Genomic DNA, 19,112 nt, shown 5'->3' with positions numbered 1-19,112 from the left:
GGAGAAAACCTTTGCAAATGAATCGACTGACAAGGGGTTAATCTCCAAAATTTATGAACACTTTCTGCAGCTCAATACCAAAAAGACAAACAACCCCATCAAAAAATGGGCAGATGATCTAAACAGACAGTTCTCCAAAGAAGACATGCAGATGGTCAAGATACACATGAAAAGATGCTTAATATCACTCATGATTAGAGAAATGCAAATCAAAACCACTATGAGGTACCACCTTACACCAGCCAGAATGGCCATCATCCAAAAGTCTACAAACAATAAGTGCTGGAGATGGTGTGGAGAAAGGGAACCCTATTACGCTGTTGGTGGGAATGTAAATTGGTGCAACCACTGTGGAAAACAATATGGAGATTCCTCAGAAAACTAGAAATAGAATTACCATTTGATCCAGCAATCCCATGCCTGGCCATCTATCTAGAGAAAACCATGACTCGCAAAGACATATATACTCTGATGTTCATTGCAGCACTATATTCAATAGTCAAGACATGGAAACAACCTAAGTGTCCATTGACAGAGGAGTGGAGCAAGAAGATGTGGTACATATACACAATGGAATATTACTCAGCCATTAAAAAGAACAAAATACCGGTATTTTTAGCAACATGGATGGACCTGGAAATTTCATGCTAAGTGAAGTCAGCCAGACAATGAGACACCAACATCCAATGCTTTCACTGACATGCGGAATCTGAAAAAAGAACACAATGAACTTCTTTGCAAAACAGATGCTGACTCACAGACTTTGAAAAATGTATGGTCTCCGGAGGAGACAGTTTGGGGGTGGGGGGATGCACTGGGGTTGTGGGATGGCCATGATATAAAATTGGGTTGTGATGATCATTGTACAACTATAAGTGTAATAAATTCATTGAGTAATAAAAGATAAAATAAACAACGTCAGGAAGTAAGACAGGAGACGTGGCTTCCACTCGCGCAGCTGTTACTTGGTGTCAGGACATTTCCAATATCACCTCATTTAACTGTCTCTGCAACTTGCAAATGAGGTCCCCACCCCCGCCTTGAGCTCTCAAGTCTCAAGTCCCCGTCCGCCAGCACGCACATGTCATATTTCCGCGTGTGACATTTGGACGCCCGATGCTTTTGAGAAACGCTGTGTGGAGGCACGTCTTGGCCAGGAAGCCCTGAGGTATTGGGTCCAAGCCTTCACTTTCGAGTACTGTCAAGGCTCCATGATGCAAAACACAACCGCCATCTGTCTCCAAGGTCATCTGTCGCCTGCTTTGCAAGGATGCAGCAGTTCATGCTTTCACGTTGAGAACAGATAACCTCTGGAAGCAGGTCCTCCTTCCCCAAGCACTGGACCAGCCTCCCAGGCACTGGGGCCATATATCCCCATGGCCGTGGCTGTCACTGAATGTCACTGGCTGTCGGCAGCCTCCCTTTTTATTTTATTGTTGTGACCTCAGGCATCATCAGCAAAGGCAAGCAGGCTGCAGTGCTCCCTTGTAGCAGAAGCCCTGCTTCCCTGGAAAACTGCCTTCCTGTCTCTAAAGGGCAGGAAGGAGGGAAAAAGAGGAAGAGTTCCAGCCACCTTCAGAACGGAAAGGAACGGACCCCTTTGGGTTCCGTCATAGTCTGCCCGTCTTTGAAATTCTTTCCTGGAAGGTTTGTGTGTGTGTGTGTGTGTGTTTGCGGGTGCTCCCTTGGCATATGGAGGTTCCCAGGCTAGGGTTCAAGTAGGAGCTGTAGCCACCGATCTGCACCACAGCTACAGCCACGCCAGATCTGAGCCGCATCTGTGACCTACACCGAAGCTCACGGCAGTGCCACATCCTTAACCCACTGAGCGAGGCCAGGGATCGAACCCGTGTCCTCATGGATGCTAGTTGGGATCGTTACCACTGAGCTACAGTCGGAGCTCCATGGAAGTTTCGATAAGTCCCAAAGCAGAGTGAAATGTGACCATCGATTTCCTAGGACCGCAGGGACCTAGAGGCACGGCCTGAATGGTCCTGTGCCTCTGCCGAGTCTGGACTGAATTAGAAACCAGTGCTAGAGATGCAGGGAGTTCAAGAAGCTGCCGCAAAGCACAGGATTTGCTTTCAGGACGTGCTTTGCATGTTAGGGACAGGGGCACCTGGTTAAGCTATGGATGCAAAATTCTTGCTGGAGGAAAAGGACCAAGAGCATCGCCTGGCAGGGCAGGTGGCACCTCTCTGCTTGGAAAAGAGGGATGGAGCCTCAGGATGTCAAACCAGAGAATGGACGTGTCTCTGCAGTTTGTAAATCACCAGAGGGAGGTCAGGACACAGCCAGGAAGCAGGACCAAGTAGCCTGACGCCTAGACCTTGGGTTTCTCACAATTCGATTCGTGAAAAAAACATTATATATAATATGCAGAAATTATATGGGATGGGATGGTCTTAGCGGCTTCCCCCCGGTATTCTCCGCCTGCACGGGATGGATATTGGGGGCTGGAGGACTCTGACGGGGGGAGTGTCCTGTGCTTTGTGGGGGGTTGAGCAGGGTCCCTGGTCTCCACCCCCCAGGGGTCAGGAGCCCCCAAATTGTGACAATAAAAATGTCCCTAGGCAACAGCAGGTGTTTCTAGGGAAGTAAAATGGTCTTTGGTTGCAAACCACGGCCATAGATAGAGGCAGATGCTGAGATGACAGATGACAGATAGACACACACACACACACACACACACACAGAGTTATGTGGTTACATAGATTGGTGGGTGGACAAATAGGTGATAGATGCATAGATGCAGATACATAGATGGTAGATACATACATAGTTACATATTTACATAGATTGATGGATTGACACATAGGTGAAAGATAGATACATAGATACAGATACATAGATGAGAGACAGACAGACATATAGTTATTAGTTACATAGATCAATAGGTGGTGATATAATTACATGGACTGATGAGTCAGTAGACAATAGATGCTAAATACATACTCAGTAGATGATAGATAATAGAAAGAAGGGAGGGAGGAAGAAAAGAAGAAAGAAAAAGAAAAGAAGGAGAAAGAAAGAGAAAGAAAGAAGGGAAGGAAGGCAGGAGGAGGCATTGAGGGACTCATGGACAGTAGATAGATGCTGGCTGTATACACAGACACGGAGACAGACGGAGTGTCTCGGGTCAGGTCTGGGTTTCTCAGCCTCTCACTGCGGACACTGGGTCCGGAAAACTCCGCTGGGTGCCTCTTGTGCTCTGTGGGGGGTTGAGCTGGGTCCCCCGTCTCCATCCACCATGTGCCAGGGTGGTGACACCCCAGAATGTCCCCAGACATCACCAAATGTCCCCTGGGAGTCGAGCCTGCTCTCTTCAGGAACCCCTTGGGGCACAACAAAGACTGAAGCATCTCAAGCTGTACGCAACTCAATTTTACGGTTGCAGAGCTCGAATGCACATCAAAATCCCAAGTGAGTTTTCTGTCTGTTCCAGACCAAATTAACAAAACCAACCAAAACAAAAAAAGCCCCTGAGATGCAGCCCCAGCCCGGGAGCACTGCTGTGTACTTTTCCGAGGGAAGGTGTCCCGGGATCACCCTCTCTGAGCGCTCGAGTGTCCGGGATGCTGGGAGAGGCTGGCGGGCACACACCCCACACCCCGCCCCCGCCACAGCCTGTACGCCTGGACCAGGCGCCCCTCCTGGAGACACAGCCTCCACATCTGGACAGAACTGCTGCTGTGCCCAGCCTCTGGACGGCGGCGAGGGGTTTCACGGATCAAGGCAGGGATCCTGCTGCACCAAGTGAGGGACAGGGACACACTTGGCCTTTCTGCAATCGTGGTTTCTCAGTGCCACGTTCAGTTCAGCTCTGGACCCGAGAGGGCGGGAGAGAGACAGGGAGACAGACAGACAGAGACATAGAGAGACAGAGAGAGAAAGAGAGACAGACAGAAAGATGGGTAGTGGGAGACTGACAGAGACAAAAAGAGAGAGACAGATAGACAGAGAGATGGATAGAAAGAGAAACAGAGAGACAGAGAGAGAGACAGACAGAAACAGAGAGATGGATAGAAAGAGAGACAGAGTCACACACAGAGAAAGAGAGACAGAGAGACGGATAGTGAGAGAGAGAGGCAGAGAGACAGAGAGACAGAGACAGAAAGAGACAGGGAGATAGAGACAGAGTCAGAGAGAGACAGATAGAAAGACAGAGAGATGGATAGTGGGAGACAGAGACAGACAGACAGAGACAAAAAGAGGGAGACAGGTAGACAGATACAGAGAGATGGATAAAAAGAGAGACAGAGACAGACAGGGAGACAGAGAGAGAGACAGACAGAGACATACACAGAGAAAGAGAGACAGATAGAGAGACAGAGACAGAAAGAGACAGGGAGACAGAGTCAGAGTCAGAGAGAGACGGATAGAAAGACAGAGAGATGGATAGAGAGAGAAACAGAGACAGAGAGACAGCCAGCCAGCCAGAGATGGTGACTGTTTCCTGGGCCTGCAGCTTTCCGGGTTCACGGCACCCCGGCAGGCAGAGCCTTTGCTCCTGTTCCCTGATGCACCCCACATGGACTTAGCTTGCATTTCACTGAAAACGAGCATTTTCAAGAGCAGACAGAAAAGTCCGTGTAAACGGCACTCACAGTATCTTCTGCCTGAGCTCCTGGGTGATGTTGCATGCTCTCTTCGAATGCACAGTTTTCACCCAGAAATCTTTTAAATCGATTAAAAAATTTTTAATTGTGGTTAAAAAAAAAAAAAAGGAGCAGAGACTATCCCATCTTGACCATTTAAAGGGCATCGTGCAGTGGTGTTTAATACCGTTACCCTGTTGTGCAGCCACCCCCACCATCACCTCCGGAGCCATTTCGTCTTCCCAACCGGAGACGCTTTTCCCATGAAACCCTGAGTCCCCAGCTCCCGCCCTGCCATCTCCTTTCTGTCTGTGTGATTCTGACTCCTCTAGGCACCTCCTGAGAGTGGAGCCCTGCAGCATGTGTCTGTCTGTGACTTTCTTTCTCTGAGCGTCTTTATTTCTGTGTCCCCAAGGTCCATCCACGTTGTAGCCGCATTCCTTTTCATGCTTGCATAGTATTCCATTCCGTGGATGGATCCCGTTCTGTTCATCCATCCATCCATCCATCGAAGGACATGTAAGGTTTGCTTCCACCTCTTGGCCACGGTGAACAGTGCTGCTGTGAACACAAGGGTGCAAATACCTGTTCACATCCCTGCTTTTACCTCTTTGGGGTAAAGACCCAGATGTGGAATGGTCAAATCATAGGGTAATTCCACTTTCAAGTTTTTGAACATATAGAGTTCTTTTACTTTCTTTTATTTAAAAAATTAAAGAAAAAATTTTTTGGCTGCAGTCATGAAGGGTCTGGACCAGGGATTGAACCTGGGCCTCAGCAGCCACCAGAGTTGCTGCCATGACAACACTGGACCCTTAACCCACTGAGCCACCAGGGAACTCCACATAGATGCCTTTTCAACATTTTACATACAATCAAGCATTTTTGGAGTACAGTCATGTGAATTTTAACTCGCATTCTTTTTTTTTTTTTTTCTTTTTGCAGCCACACCTGCCATGTATGAAGCTTCCCGGGCTAGGGGTCGAATCAGAGCTGCAACCGCCAGCCTACACCACAGCCACAGCACCGTGGATCTGAGCCACATCGGTGACCTACACCACAGCTCAAAGCCACGCCGGATCCCTAACCCACTGAGTGAGGCCAGGGATCCAACCCACATCCTCACAGAGACAACATCAGGTCCTTAACCCACTGACCCACCAAGGGAACTCCCGTGCATACGTTCTCGTCATTACCACCTCCTGATGGGACTTAGAACATTTCCATCACCGCAGACAATTCCCTCCTCCTGGACTTTTTTCCCAGTCAGACCCTCTCTCCAGCCCTCATCCCTGGCAGCCAGGGGTCTGTTTCTTTTCTGTACACCCTGCACTATACCCTGCAGTACTGAGCCGTTTGCAGGTAGCTGTCTTCCTGCACCCAGCAGGATGCACCTGAGACTCAGCCGAGTCATCGCGTGGAACAGTGATCCGTTCCTTTTCATCGCTGAGTAATATTCCATGGCATGTGTGCTCCCCAGTAGGTAATCCCTTCCCACTGATGGAAAGCCAAGTGGTTTCCATTTTGGGGTGGTTTATGCAGAATGATGCTATTGACGGTCCTATACAGGTTTTTATGTGGACACAAGCTTTTATTTCTCTTGGATAAACATCTAGGCGTGGGATTGCTGGGTCATTATGCTGAGAGTATGTTGAACCTTGTAAGAAATGGCCAAACGGTTTTTCCAGAGAGGTGGTGCCGTTTTGCCTCCCCGCCCGCCACACGTGGGAGTCCCGCTGCTCCAGTCCTCCCCAGCACTTGCTATTAGCCGTCTTGTCTTTTCTTTCCATCTTTTTGTTTTTTGCTTTTTTAAGTCGCACCTGTGGCATATGGAGGTTCCCAGGCTAAGGGTCCAATCGGAGCTGCAGCTGCCGGCCACAGCCACAGCCACAGCAATGCCAGATCTGAGCCACATCTGCGACCTACAGCACGGCTCATGGCAACACAGGATCCTGAACCCACTGAGCGAGGCCTGGGATTGAACCCATGGCCTCAGGGATACTAGGTGGGTGGGTTACCGCTGTGACACGACGGGAACTCCGTCAGTATTTTCAGTTTAGCCATTCGGATACAGGGGTTGTGACATCACGTCGTGTCGTGGCTGCAATTTGAATCGCTTCATATACTGAGAGGCTTATAATGATTATTTTTTCAGTGATTATTTTTTAAATAGAGATTCCTTTGGGAGAGTCTGGGAGTGTTTTTTACTTATTGAAGTAGAGTGGATTTATCATGTTGTATTCATTTCAGGTGCCCAGCATAGTGCTTCCGTGGTCCCTATGCATATGTATTCTTTTTCAGAGTCTTTTCCTTGTAGCTTATTACAAAGTATTGAATACAGTTCCGTGTGCTCTGCAGTGGGTCCTTGTGGCGTATCTATTTTGTTTATAATCGTGTGTATCTGTCCCTCCCAAACTGCTGATTTCTCTCTCCTCCCCTTTTATACCGATTCTAAGTCAACTCGATGCTCGGGGAGAGAAACCAGGCACAGAGAGAGAAAGTGGGCAGGTGGTTGCCGGGGGCTGGGGGAGGGGGCTTGGAGTGACCTCTGATGGGAACGGGGTCTCCTTCTGAAGGAATGAAAACGTTCTGGAACGAGATGGAAAGGGGCAGGCAAAGGACTGCACCACCCACGTCGCAGACTCTGCGTCTCCCAGAGGGGCCTGGTCCGCTCTCAGCCGCGTCCCAGAAGGGTCGTCCCTGGCATGGCTGTGCTGTCACCGTGTCACCTGTGTGTAGCCTGTTACTTCTTTTCTGTAACCAGTTGGGACATGAGCTGCTCAGACACATTGGGACCGCACGAAGCCCGGGTCCCCTCACCTGCATGCAGCAAAGCCTGTCTGCTGACCCCGGGAGGAGAGGGCAGGGTTTATTGCAGGTGCCGAGCAAGAACGGGCAGCTCGTGCTCAAAAGACCCGAACTTCCCCATGGCTTTCAGGGAAAGGTTTTTATTTATTGAACTATTTTATATTTTCTTTTTTTAGGTTTCAATTTTTTTACAGTTGGTTTACAGTGTTCTGTCAATTTCTGCTGTACAGCAAAGTGACCCAGTCATACGTACATACATATATACACACACACATACATTCTTTCAGGAAAAGGTTTTTGAAAGACAGAGCAGGGAGTGAAATGAATCTGACTAGTATCGATGAAGATGCGGGTTCGATCCCTGGCCTCGCTCAGTGGGTCCGGGATCTGGTGTTGCCGTGAGCTGTGCTGTAGGTCGCAGACACGGCTCGGATCCTGCATTGCTGTGGCTGTGGCGTAGGCTGGTGGCTACAGCTCTGATTAGCCCCCTAGCCTGGAAACCTCCATATGCCGCAGGTGCAGCCCTAAAAAGCAAAAACAATAAAAATAGATAAATAAGTAAATACAGGTGATCAGCTCATGGACTTTCTTCTGATGGGCGGGTGGGGTGGAGTCAGCGTCACCCACCTCCTGGTTCCAGTGGGTCCGGGGTCTCCGTGCAGGTGGGCAGCACGCAGGTAACGTCTTCCAGCCTGGCGGGGGTTTCAGTGTCCGCAAAACACCTCCAGGCCACGGCTCGGACCTCCGTCGCTCACCCTCGAGGAAGAACAGAAGGTCCTCGACTTTGTCGAAGGCAAGACGGTGGCTCTGGGGCTGGCTTGACGGCTTTCCTTCGCTTCTGCACTTCCTCACGTTTCTGATTCAATCTGCCCCTCGGAGCTCGGGGACAGCCTGGGAGGCGAAAGCCTGTCTACAGACGGCAGGCAGGCGGGGGACGTGGCGCCGTGCGGGCTCCCGTCCCGGAAAGGAGCTGGCGGTCCTGCTCGGTTGCAGCATCACTCACGAGACCCACGCGGACCTCGGAAGTGAGGCGGGAGCAGTCCCGGGCAGCCATTCAGTATCACTCGGGGGTCAGGGCACTTGACCCTGAGCGCTTGTCGCCGTCTGTGACACACTCGTGGTGGACGGGCGACCAGCTGTACCAGGTCACGTGGTGACCTGGAGAAGATGGGGAGTTGCAATGGTGCCCCCCCCCGCCGCCCCGGGAGAACAGGTCTCCCCAAAGGGCTGGGGGTTCTGCGTTGCAGATACCTGCCTGCTCTATGTCTGTCTTCACCCTCGATTCTGACTACACACTGACCAGCCCCCCCAGCCTGGGGTGCACCGGCCTTAACGCCACACACGTTCCACCGTGAACCTCAGTGGCCTTGTCATATGTCCTTCCTGAATACAAGTAGCATCTGCTGACCCCAGACTCCCCATCGGCGCCTCCCTGGAGAGCCGCAGATCTGGGCTCTCTGTCTGTGAGTCTGCTTTTCTCTCTGCAGAGATGTTGATTTGTGCCCTATTTTACTGATGTACTTATTTTGGTCTTTTCAGGGCCGCATCTGCTGCTCATGGGCAGACCCCAGGCAAGGGGTCGAATCGGAGCTGCAGGTGCCGGCTGACACCACAGCCACAGCAACATGGGATCTGAGCCGTGACTCCAACCTACAGCACAGCTCGCGGCCACGCCGTGTCCTTAACCCCCTGAGCAAGGCCAGGGATCGAGCCTGCATCCTCATGGGTACTAGTTGGGTTCATAACCTGCTGAGCCACAATGGGAACGCCCAAGAATGACTCTTAAAAAAAAAAAAAAAAAAAAAAAAAAACTCCTTGATGCAGGCTCTCTCCCCTCCCGCCACTCTCTCTCTTCCTCTCTCTTTCTTTCTCTCTCTCTGTGTCTCTCTGTCTCTGTGTCTTTTTGTCACTGTCTCTCTTTGTCTCTCTCTCTCTCTCTACTCTTGGTGTTTCTCTCTCTCTCTCTGTGTCTCCCTCTTTCGGTCTCTGTCTCTCTGTCTCTGTCTGTCTGTCTCTGTCTCTCCCTCTGCGGTCACATCCCCGTTCTCACCCTCGGCGGTTCATTTGCAATTCCTACTCATTTCAGAGCAGTTTCACCCTGATCTCTGCAGGTCCCTTGGAAATTAATTTAGTTTCCTGCCCAGGAGAGAGTGCTTCTGACTTTAAAGCGCCCGACGTGGCGGGGAGCGGGGAGGCCCTGGCCAAGGGCAGAGCCACGGCCGCCAAGCCCTCGGAGCGCCCGCCCGCCCGCCCCCGCCCCCGGCTGGGCTGCAGCACACATTAGTCATTGATGCCCGAGCCGACGTGCTGGGCAGAGCGGGAGCTCTGTGCTTTGGAAATTCTGCAAGTCATGGTGGGTCTGTGCATTTGCCAGCGTGAAGGAGAAACTGGAGCACAAAGGAAAAGAATAAGGAGATGCCATCCTTACAAGGCGATGCAAGGGCAGGCCCTGGAGGGGCAGCTGTGGAACCCATGTGCGCCCGTGCAGAACAGCACCTTAGCCTGGGTTTCTGCACGAGGGCCCCCTGTGAGGAGTTAAGACAGCTCGCTTTCCTCTCCCCTTGCAGTGCTGGGAGCAGACGCTTCTTACAATCTGAGGCCACCTGCAAGATGGATTTTTAAATGGTAGATTTTTGGAGTTCCTGTGGTGGCTCAGCGGGTTAAGAACCCGACAGACAGACAGACAGGTTATAGATAAATAATAGACGATGGGTACATAGAAGATCATTCGATAAAGAGATACAGAGATAGATGATAGGTGGACAGGTGGTAGATAATAACAGATGAAAGAGATGGTAGGCAGTGGCCTCGCTCAGTGGGTGAGGGATCTGGTGTTGCCGTGAGCTGCGGTGTAGGTCGCGGACGTGGCTTGGATCCCGCGTGGCTGTGGCTGTGGTGTAGGCTGGCAGCTGCAGCTCCGATTGGACCCCTAGCCTGGGAACTTCCATATGCTGCAGGTGCAGCACACACCCCCCCCAAAAAAAAAGAAAAGAAAAAAGAAAAATAAAATTTTTTATGAAAGATCAGGTCCTGCAAGGATGCGAGGTGACACTGGTCCTGGCCTCCCCGGGAGCAATGGCTTCCCTGGAGGCTGAGTGTTGCTACGCTCTGCTTTTGAGCCCCCGGGGCTGATTCAGAGGTGATTCTGTGCCAGAACCTGGAGCTTTGTGTCGGGGGGTAGGGAGTGGGGATGTGCCCCAGCCTGCTGTTTCTGCGCCAGAATTCCATCTCTTAAGACGCCTTCATCCTCTCCACTTGCGTTTCTCAGCCGGAGGACCCTGAAGGGGGGGTGTCTCATGCTCTGTGGGGGCCTGAGCCGTGTCGCTGGTGTCTACCCAGCACAGGCCAGGAGCCCCCTCCTCTGCTGTGACAGCCGGAAATTTCTCCAGACACTGTCAAGTCTCTACAGGGGGCAGAGGCTTCCTCAATTTCTAACCACTGTCGTTCATAGACAGACAGATAGACAGACAGACACACAGACAAACAGGTTATAGATAAATAATAGATGGTAGAAGCACGGATGATAGATAAAGAGATACAGAGATAGATGGTAGGTGATTAATAGGTAGTTAGATGATAGGTAAATAATAGGTAATAGATAGGCAGACAGATAGATTGATCCAGGGATAGAGACACAGACACAGAGAGAGAGATGAGAGGTAGATGGCAGATTCATTGGTGGAAGATTGATAGAGGATTGGATTAGATAGATAATAAAGAAGAGGTGGGTAGACGATTGACAGGTTAGATGGGTAGGTGGGCAGATGGTTGGTTAGGTAACAGATGACGGATAGCAGGTAGATAATAGACCACAGGTAGATGTAAATCCACGAAGACGCGGATCGGAACCTCGACAGGGACACGAGCACTGACACTGAGACCCGAGGAGCGAGACGTGGTTTCTTAGGAGCAGAAGCAGGTGGAGAGGCTGACAGGGGTCACAGAAGGGGTGACATTGAAGTCAAGCCCTCCCCAGTGGGAGGGTCAGTCCTGCCTATTCCCAGGGGACAGGGGCTCCACTGAGGGGGGACAGGCTGGGCAAAGCCCCGGGGCAGGGCTTGGCTTGGCGAATCCGGAAGCAAAGGGGACTGTGTCCCTGCAGCATCGTGAGCCCAAGTCCAGGGGGATGACCGGGTCAGGTTGAAGGACTCTCTCTGTCCACCCCGTGTCTAGGAATTCACCGTAAAGGGTATTCACTGGGTTAGGGAAGAACGGGGACTGGGGTGGGCAGGCTGAGCCTGAGAGGGTAGGAAGAGGGCGCGACAGGTGCTTCGGGGAGAGACAGCATTGGTGCCCCGTGCAGAGCCCACCTCCGACCTCCCAGGCCACCGCTCCTGGCCGCAGCCAGCAGGCACTGGGGGATGATGGTGTCACTGGGGGTCCTGTGTGGGCACCTTCCAGCTGCTGGGGGCACCTCACACGCAGGTGTTGGTTGCAGGCTCGAGGGTTTGGTGGCTGATGGCACCATCTGGCACCAGCACCGGGGCAGTGGGTTTTTGTCGCAGCCCCACGTGGAAGAGCACAGCCCTTCTCGGCGACAACGGGGCGCAACTACCTGGCACCACCCAAGGCCACAGCAGGGAGGCGGCAGAGGGGGTGGAGGGCCGAAGGTGAGCCCTACATAGGAGGAGTGACTCGCTACCCTGAGTCCTGGATTTCGGCGGGGGCGGGGGGCGGGTAGCCGAGGAACCGTCAGGGTGGATGGGTGGGCGACCGCCTTGGGCAGAAGGTAAGGGGCCGGCGTCCTCTTGACTCCTGTGGGGCTGGTCACAGGTCACCACCTCTCACTGACGTGGCCGAAGGTCGGCAGGTCCCAAGGCTCCCGGTGAACTTGAAAGAAGACGCATGTCCCCAAGCCACACCCTCGAAAGTCACCAGACAGTGGAGGTTGGAAGCAGGGGCTGGTTGGGATAAAAGGTGAATTTTATGGTAAATGTGGTGACTTTGAGGGAGTCCCAGTGTAGACACCTGGGCTTTATGTGTCCGCCGTCCCCAGGTGCTTCAGACTGTGTGTGTACACCACGTGTATAGGCATATGTGTGTGTGCGTGCACACATGTGTGCATAGTTCAAGTTGGGGCATGGGCATGAATGCCTTGTGCATTGAGTGGATGAACTTATGTTCCTGTGAGTGTGAACATGTGTGGGAGTAAATGCATGTGTGCCAGTGGGCAGTGCGTGATGCATTTATTTGCACGTGTGCATGACTGTGTGTGCATGAGTAAATGCATGTGTGCGGGCGGGTGCTGCATGCGTGCGTGTGCATTCGTGCAGTGTACCGTGAGGTGCGTTATGTGCACACATGTTTGCATGCTGGTGTGAATGAGAGCCTGGCTGTGTGGATGCCTTGCACACGTATATGCGGGCATGTGTACGTTCCTGTCCTTGTGTGTGCACGCCTGTGTGCCTGGGCGTGCGTGGAGGTGGGCGAAGCAGAACTGCAAAGAGGACTTGGACTTGGACTTGGACCCTGAGTCCGGGAGCTCGAGGAAGAGCATGGAAGGGGGAAGAGGGGCTGGAGAGGGAAGGGCGAGCACCCACGTGCACATGGAGACAGCTCCGAAGTCCGCTCGGTGAGCCGTGCGGGCAGACCGCGGGGAGCACAGCTGGCAAGGAGAGAGAGTGGGGTTTGGACCCAACCTGTGATGCCCTGGGCGGCCGGCCACAAAAACCGGGTGGGGCTGGGCTGGGCGCCTGGGGTCGGAGGTGAAGGCGTTCCACAAAGGGTCTTCCTGAAACCTCAAAGTGCAGGGGTCCTTGCAGGGGACCGGGGGCGGTGGAGCGTGTCTGTGACGAGAAGACACAGAAGCCACTATACAGGCACTTGGGCATATGGGGCAGCCGAGAACCGTCCAGCACCCTGGATACAGTCTGCGGTGAACCTGGGGTGAAGCCTTCAGGCCCATTGTGGTGGGGGGATGGAGCCACTCTCTCGGGTGCTGCTCTTTCTATTTGGCGTCTGTCTTTGCCCTCGCGGGGTTCAGCCGTGCTCTGCCATGTAAAACCCATGTGTGTTCCCTGCCAGCAGGTGGCACTGAGTGTCCCCACTTTGTCACCCTGAGTTCCATTTTGGGGGAACTCACCAGGCACGTGCATGTCCCTAATTCTAGTTTACTCCTCAGAAGAAAAATATTTTGTTTTCTCCACTTCCCAGCTCCGAACTAAACCTTGGCATTGAAAATAAGAATGCAGGTTTGATCCCTGGCCTCGCTCAGTGGGTTAAGGATCCAGTGTTGCCGTGAGCCGGGAGAGCCAGGTATCAGGTGTCTGCGTGTTCAGAAATGACGAGCGTCATTGGTCCCCTCATCCTCTGGGTCCTTTGGGGAAGTATGTTTCCTGGATGGTGGGCGGGAAGGCTGCACTGGCCGTTTGTGTTGTATTTTGTAAATGTGGAGAAGCTTTAACGCAGCTCAAAAAAAAAAAAAAAAGAAAGAAAGAAAAAAAAGAGCCTCCCTCCAGTGTGTGCCCACGTGCACGTGCAATCGTGGTTGAACTTTTACACAAACATGCCTGCTTCATACCCATAAGCATCTGATGAGAAAGGTTTAATGAAAAAAAAATTTTTTTGGAGTTCCTGTCGTGGCGCAGTGGTTAACGAATCCAACCAGGAACCATGAGGTTGCAGGTTTGATCCCTGCCCTTGCTCAGTGGGTTAACGATCCGGCATTGCCATGAGCTGTGGTGTAGGTTGCAGACACGGCTCGGATCCCGCACTGCTGTGGCTGTGGTGTAGGCTGGCAGCTACAGCTCCGATTCGACCCCTAGCCTGGGAACCTCCATATGCCGCGGGAGCAGCCCAAGAAATAGCAAAAAGACCAAAAAAAAAAAAATTTTTTTTTTCTTGTGAGGGCTGCACCTGTGGCATATGAAAGTTCCCAGGCCAAGGGTCGAATCAGTATGCCAGCTACCAGCCTCCTCCACAGCCATGGTTACGGTGGATCCTCGACTCACTGAGCGAGGCCAGGGATCGAACCTGCATCCTTATGGATGTGAGTCAGATTCGTTTCCACTGAGCCACAATGGGAACTCCTGCAAAAGGTTTGATTGTACCCATGTTACAGAGGAAATAGAACTGCACTGAGTGGGGGTGTTTCGCACACAGTCCTATGCAACCACTTCCCACAGAGCTTATATCATCTCTTCATTTTTATTTAAATGGTAACCGTTCACGAGGGATGCCGTCCACGGCAGTGATAAAATGAAATCAAAGCGTGCGATGGCATTGAACTTCTCAGCGTCTTTTTCCAAAAGGACCTCAAACATTGATGATCTTTTTAATTATATTATTATTATTAAACTCTAGTTGGCTGACAATGAGTTAGTTTCAGGTGTACAGCAAAGTGACGCGGTGATACATATGTATATATATATATATATATGTATTCTTTTTCAGATTCTTTTCCCGGATAGGTTCTTAGAGTATTGAGTTGAGTTTCCGGTGCGGGACAGCCGATCCTTGTGGATTATCTGTTTTACGTGCGATAGTGTGTGTATCTGTTAATCTCAACCTCCTAATTCTTGCCTCCCCCTTTCCCCGTGGGTACCATAAGTTTGTTTTCTGTAAAGGGGCCGATTGTCAATATTTTAGGCTTTGCAGCCGAGGGATTTCCGTTTCAGGGGTTTCAGGAAAGCAGCGGGGACTCGGCTGTGTACCAGTAAAATTTGATTCACAAAGCATGCGGGGGCGGGGTGGGGAGGTGGCCCTCGGACCAGAGTTTGCAGACGTGCCCTTTTGCGGGTGGGGTGCTGCTCCCACCCGCAGTCCCTTCGCGTGAACTCAGGGTACCCATTGCTGGCAGCGTTGTCCCCGCAGACGCAGGGCAGAGCGTGCAGGGGGGCGTACCCGGCTCGCGCCTCACTTGGGCCTGCGGTGTGGATGCGGGTCTCCGCCTGCTGCAGCCGGAGCTCCCGGAGGAGCCAGGGGGTGTCTGCCGCGACCACGCTCGGCCCCGCCCTCGCGCTTTCCTGCGCCTCCGCCCCTCCCAGGTGTTCTCAGGCGCATCCGCCAGCAGCAGGCAGACCTATAGGCTCTCTCTCAGAGCCTGTCCCCAGGTGACCGGTGGGAAGATTCCAGGACCCAGACTGACCGAAAGCAGTGCCAGTGGCGTCTTGACGCGGTTCCCGTCTCTGCGAGCTGCAGGTGTAACGAGTGAACTCTCTGCTCAGCGGAGCTGGGGCAAAGACACTGTGTGTCCTCCTGGGTCCTGGGACCCCCGTAGAACAATGACTGGAACGGGCTCAAAGGGGAGAAGTGGATCAGAATGCGGAGGTCGGGAGCTCCCGTTGTGGCTCAGCAGGTTAAGGACCCAACGTTTTATCCACGAGGAGGCGGGTTCAATCCCTGGCGTCGCTCAGTGGGTGAAGGATCCGCCGTTGCTGCAAGTTGCGGTGTAGGTCGCGGATAAGGCTTGGATCCAGTTTTGCTGCCGTTTTGCCGCAGCTCGGATTCAAGGCGTAGCCCGGAAATGCTGTGTGCGGCAGGTGCATCTGTAAGAAGAAGATGAGGAGCCCTTTGGGGATGACTGGGGATGACCCGTGAAACCACCGCGGGGATGTGCAGGAAAGCGCCCTTGACCATGGAGGCAAAACTCATCTTCCAGCTCCCGTTCAGATGGAGAGCCTGTCAGAACAAAACCTGCCTCTACCTTTGGATTTTTTGTTTGTTTGTTTATTGACGTGTGGTTGGTTTACATTTACACCTGGGAGCCTCTGGATTTTCCTGGGCTCTTTCTGTCCACAGGCACCAGCTCCACATGGGGGCGTGGTCATTTTCATTTTTCCCAGAATTAAAGTGCAGAAGCGGTAATGCATCGTCCCGGGAAGCTTCGATGCCCCTGGGAGGCAGGGAAGGAGCGATTTGGGGGCAGTGGGACATCTGCGTGACCCCCTCCCCCTTGGGGAGATGAATGAGTTTGGGGTCAATGGATATGGATTTCGCTCCGTTGCTCTTCAGAAGCAGGACACCTGATGCCTGGAGGGACGTCTGGTAGCGGGTCCTGAGATGGTCACATAATCTATTAGATTCTGTCCTGCTGCCAGCTCTGCTTTCCCCTCACCCTCTCGCGTCCCCTTCCTCACCCCCCAACTCCCTCCCCACCCACACCCCCCCCAGCCGCCCCCCACCCCCGACGAGGCTCCAGGCCAGGGAGGGAAAGGCAGGGAGGGCTGATGCATATGGGTAAGAATAACAGAGAAACAGGAGAGGCAGAACCTTGATGGACAGACCAGTCCAGGCACCATCTCTGCTCCACAGGGAAGCTCAGGGAACACCACCTGGAGGACCTGGCAGAGGCCCCACCGTGATTCCTAAGGGCTGTGGGGAACTGGTCAGTGCAGCCGAGCCCAGCGCTCATGGCCTCTGACTGGACACAGCTTTGTCCATCCACCCCAGGGTATCTTACTGTCATTTTCTGTATCAGTCAGGGTTCTCCAGAGAAAGAGAACCAACACGAGATCAGATAGATAGACAGACAGATTGATAGATAGATGATAGATGCATAAATAAATTAGATGGTAGATAGAGATAGATACATAGTTACATAGATGATAGTTACATAGGTAGATAAGATAGGTGATAGGATAAATAGATATTGTGGGAAGCTAGGTGATTGACAGATTAGATAAATATTGAGATGATAGATACGTGATGGATAAATGAATAGAGAGAGATTGAGAGATGGTAGGTGATTGATAGATGATTAGATAGATAATTTTATGAATTTGAGGAGTTCCCACTGTGGCTCAGGGGGACTGAACCTGACTAGTATCGATGAGGATGTGGGTTCAATCCCTGGCCTCACTCCGTGGGTTAAGGATCCAGCATTTCTATGAGCTGTGGTGTAGATCGCAGATGTGGCTCAGATCTTGTGTTCCTAGGGCTGTGCTGTAGGCCAGCAGCTGCAGCTCTGATTTGACTCCTAGCCTGGGAACTTCCATCTGCTGCAGGTGTGGCCCTAAAAAAGCAAAAAAAAAAAAAAAAAAAAAAAAAAAAAAAAGAATTTGACAGACATGATTGAAGGCGCCGGCCAGTCCAAAATGTTTAGGTTAGACCAGCAGGCTGAGACCCAGCACAGAGTAAATGCTGTAGTTTGAGTCTGAAGACTGTCTGGAGTGGGAATTCCTCCTTCTCAAGGGAACTGCAGTCTTTTGCTCCTGGGCCCTTCAACTGATTAGATGTGGCCCACCCACATGGGGGAGGCCGTCTACTTTACTTAACCCGATTTACGTAATTTAAATGTTCCTGATTTAAATGTTCACCTCATCTTAAGAACCCTGGAGTCCTCATGTGGCACAGCAGGTTATGGATGAGGCATTGTGACGGCAGCAGCTCGGGTTGCTGCCATGGCACAGGTTCAATCCCTCCATCAAGCTTCCTCGTGCTACAAGTGTGGCCAGAATACAAAAGCCATTGCAGCCACATCTAGACTAGGAGTAGAAAAAAGAAAAACTTGGTGCCACCCTATAGCCTGCGACACCTAAAATTAACTGTTGAGCTTTTCTAAGTGTGCCCCAGGATTTAAAAAAAAAAATTAGGTTGCATGGGAGAAGAGAGAGTGACAGATACCTGAGACCTGAAAAAATCTTATGTCCTCCACAGTGTGGAAATGAAATAGCAAGACTAAAATTAGCCAGGGCTTAATTCCGTTTCTGTAAGTGTAGAATGATGTTTCCTGCAACGAAAGCAGTTTATCATTTTATTTATAATGCTCACACATAGTGACACAGAGTTCAAATGTAAAGATCCAGACACCCAGTTAATTCTTATTGAAAGTCGTTCGTACAAAATGTGCTCAAAAATGTTTATAGGAAAAAAATGTATGAAATATATATACTTATTTATTCTATATACGTATTATATTGTGTGTGTGTGTGTGTGTGTGTGTATGCAGATACAGTGTACATACATGTGTTATGTGTATGGTAGTAATTTGAGTTGTATCCCCTAAAAGGAGAGAGAAATCCCATCTTCTAAGTGGTTGTACCCAGGAATGGGACCTTACCTGCAAACAGGGTCTTTGCAGGTGTGATGAAGTGAGGGGTCTGAGAGGAGGTCCTCCTGGATGAGGGGGGGCCCTCCCTCCAAGGACAGTGTCCTCCTAAGAGACAGAAGCTGAAACCCAGACACACAGCGGAAGCCACGTGAAGACGGAGGCAGAGCCGGGAGGGAGGCGGCCACCAGCCCAGGGCCACCTGGAGCCCCAGAAGCTGGAAGAGGCAGGAAGGACCCTCCCCTGGAGCCTCAGGAAGGATCCTGGCCCTGGGACCCCTTGACCTCAGACGTCTGGTCCCCAGGATGGGGGAGGGTGGATGCCTGTGGTCTTTAGCATCCCATTCTGTGGTCATTTATTGCAGACACCCTCGGAAGTGTGTGTGTGTGTGTGTGTGTGTGTGTGTACGTATATGTGTGTAAGGAACATTGGAGGAGTCAGAGAGGCTTCTGGTTGTGGGCAGGTTCCTGTTGGTGTCCAGGTCAGGACCCAACCAGGCAGAAGCCCAGGTTAGGAGTCAAACCCAGGTCGGAACCCCGGCTCTGATGCTGAGCAGCCACATGGACTTGAGGGGGTTGCTTATGGTGAAAGTGGACCCCAGCTACGCCTGGGGTCTTGATTGGGTCAAATGAAGCAATGATTCATTTGTCGGAGCCCCTGAAGTTCAACTTGCAGAGAAGATGGATGTCAGATTTGCTGTTGGGCCAAGTCATCGAAAT

The 19,112-nt window shown here is 51.8% G+C and overlaps 1 protein-coding gene across 11 annotated transcripts in view; it reads left to right on the top strand.

The window, feature by feature from the left end:
* LOC102159510 (dehydrogenase/reductase SDR family member on chromosome X) overlaps window positions 1-19,112 on the top strand; it is a 334,565-nt gene that overhangs the window by 184,816 nt on the left and 130,637 nt on the right. The gene's annotated exons all lie outside the window — the stretch shown is intronic.

Source organism: Sus scrofa, unplaced genomic scaffold (genome assembly GCF_000003025.6).
Source record: "Sus scrofa isolate TJ Tabasco breed Duroc unplaced genomic scaffold, Sscrofa11.1 Contig905, whole genome shotgun sequence".
NCBI lineage: Eukaryota > Metazoa > Chordata > Mammalia > Artiodactyla > Suidae > Sus > Sus scrofa.
Note: the sequence above shows the minus strand (reverse complement) of the source record. Positions and strands in the feature narration are given on the sequence as shown.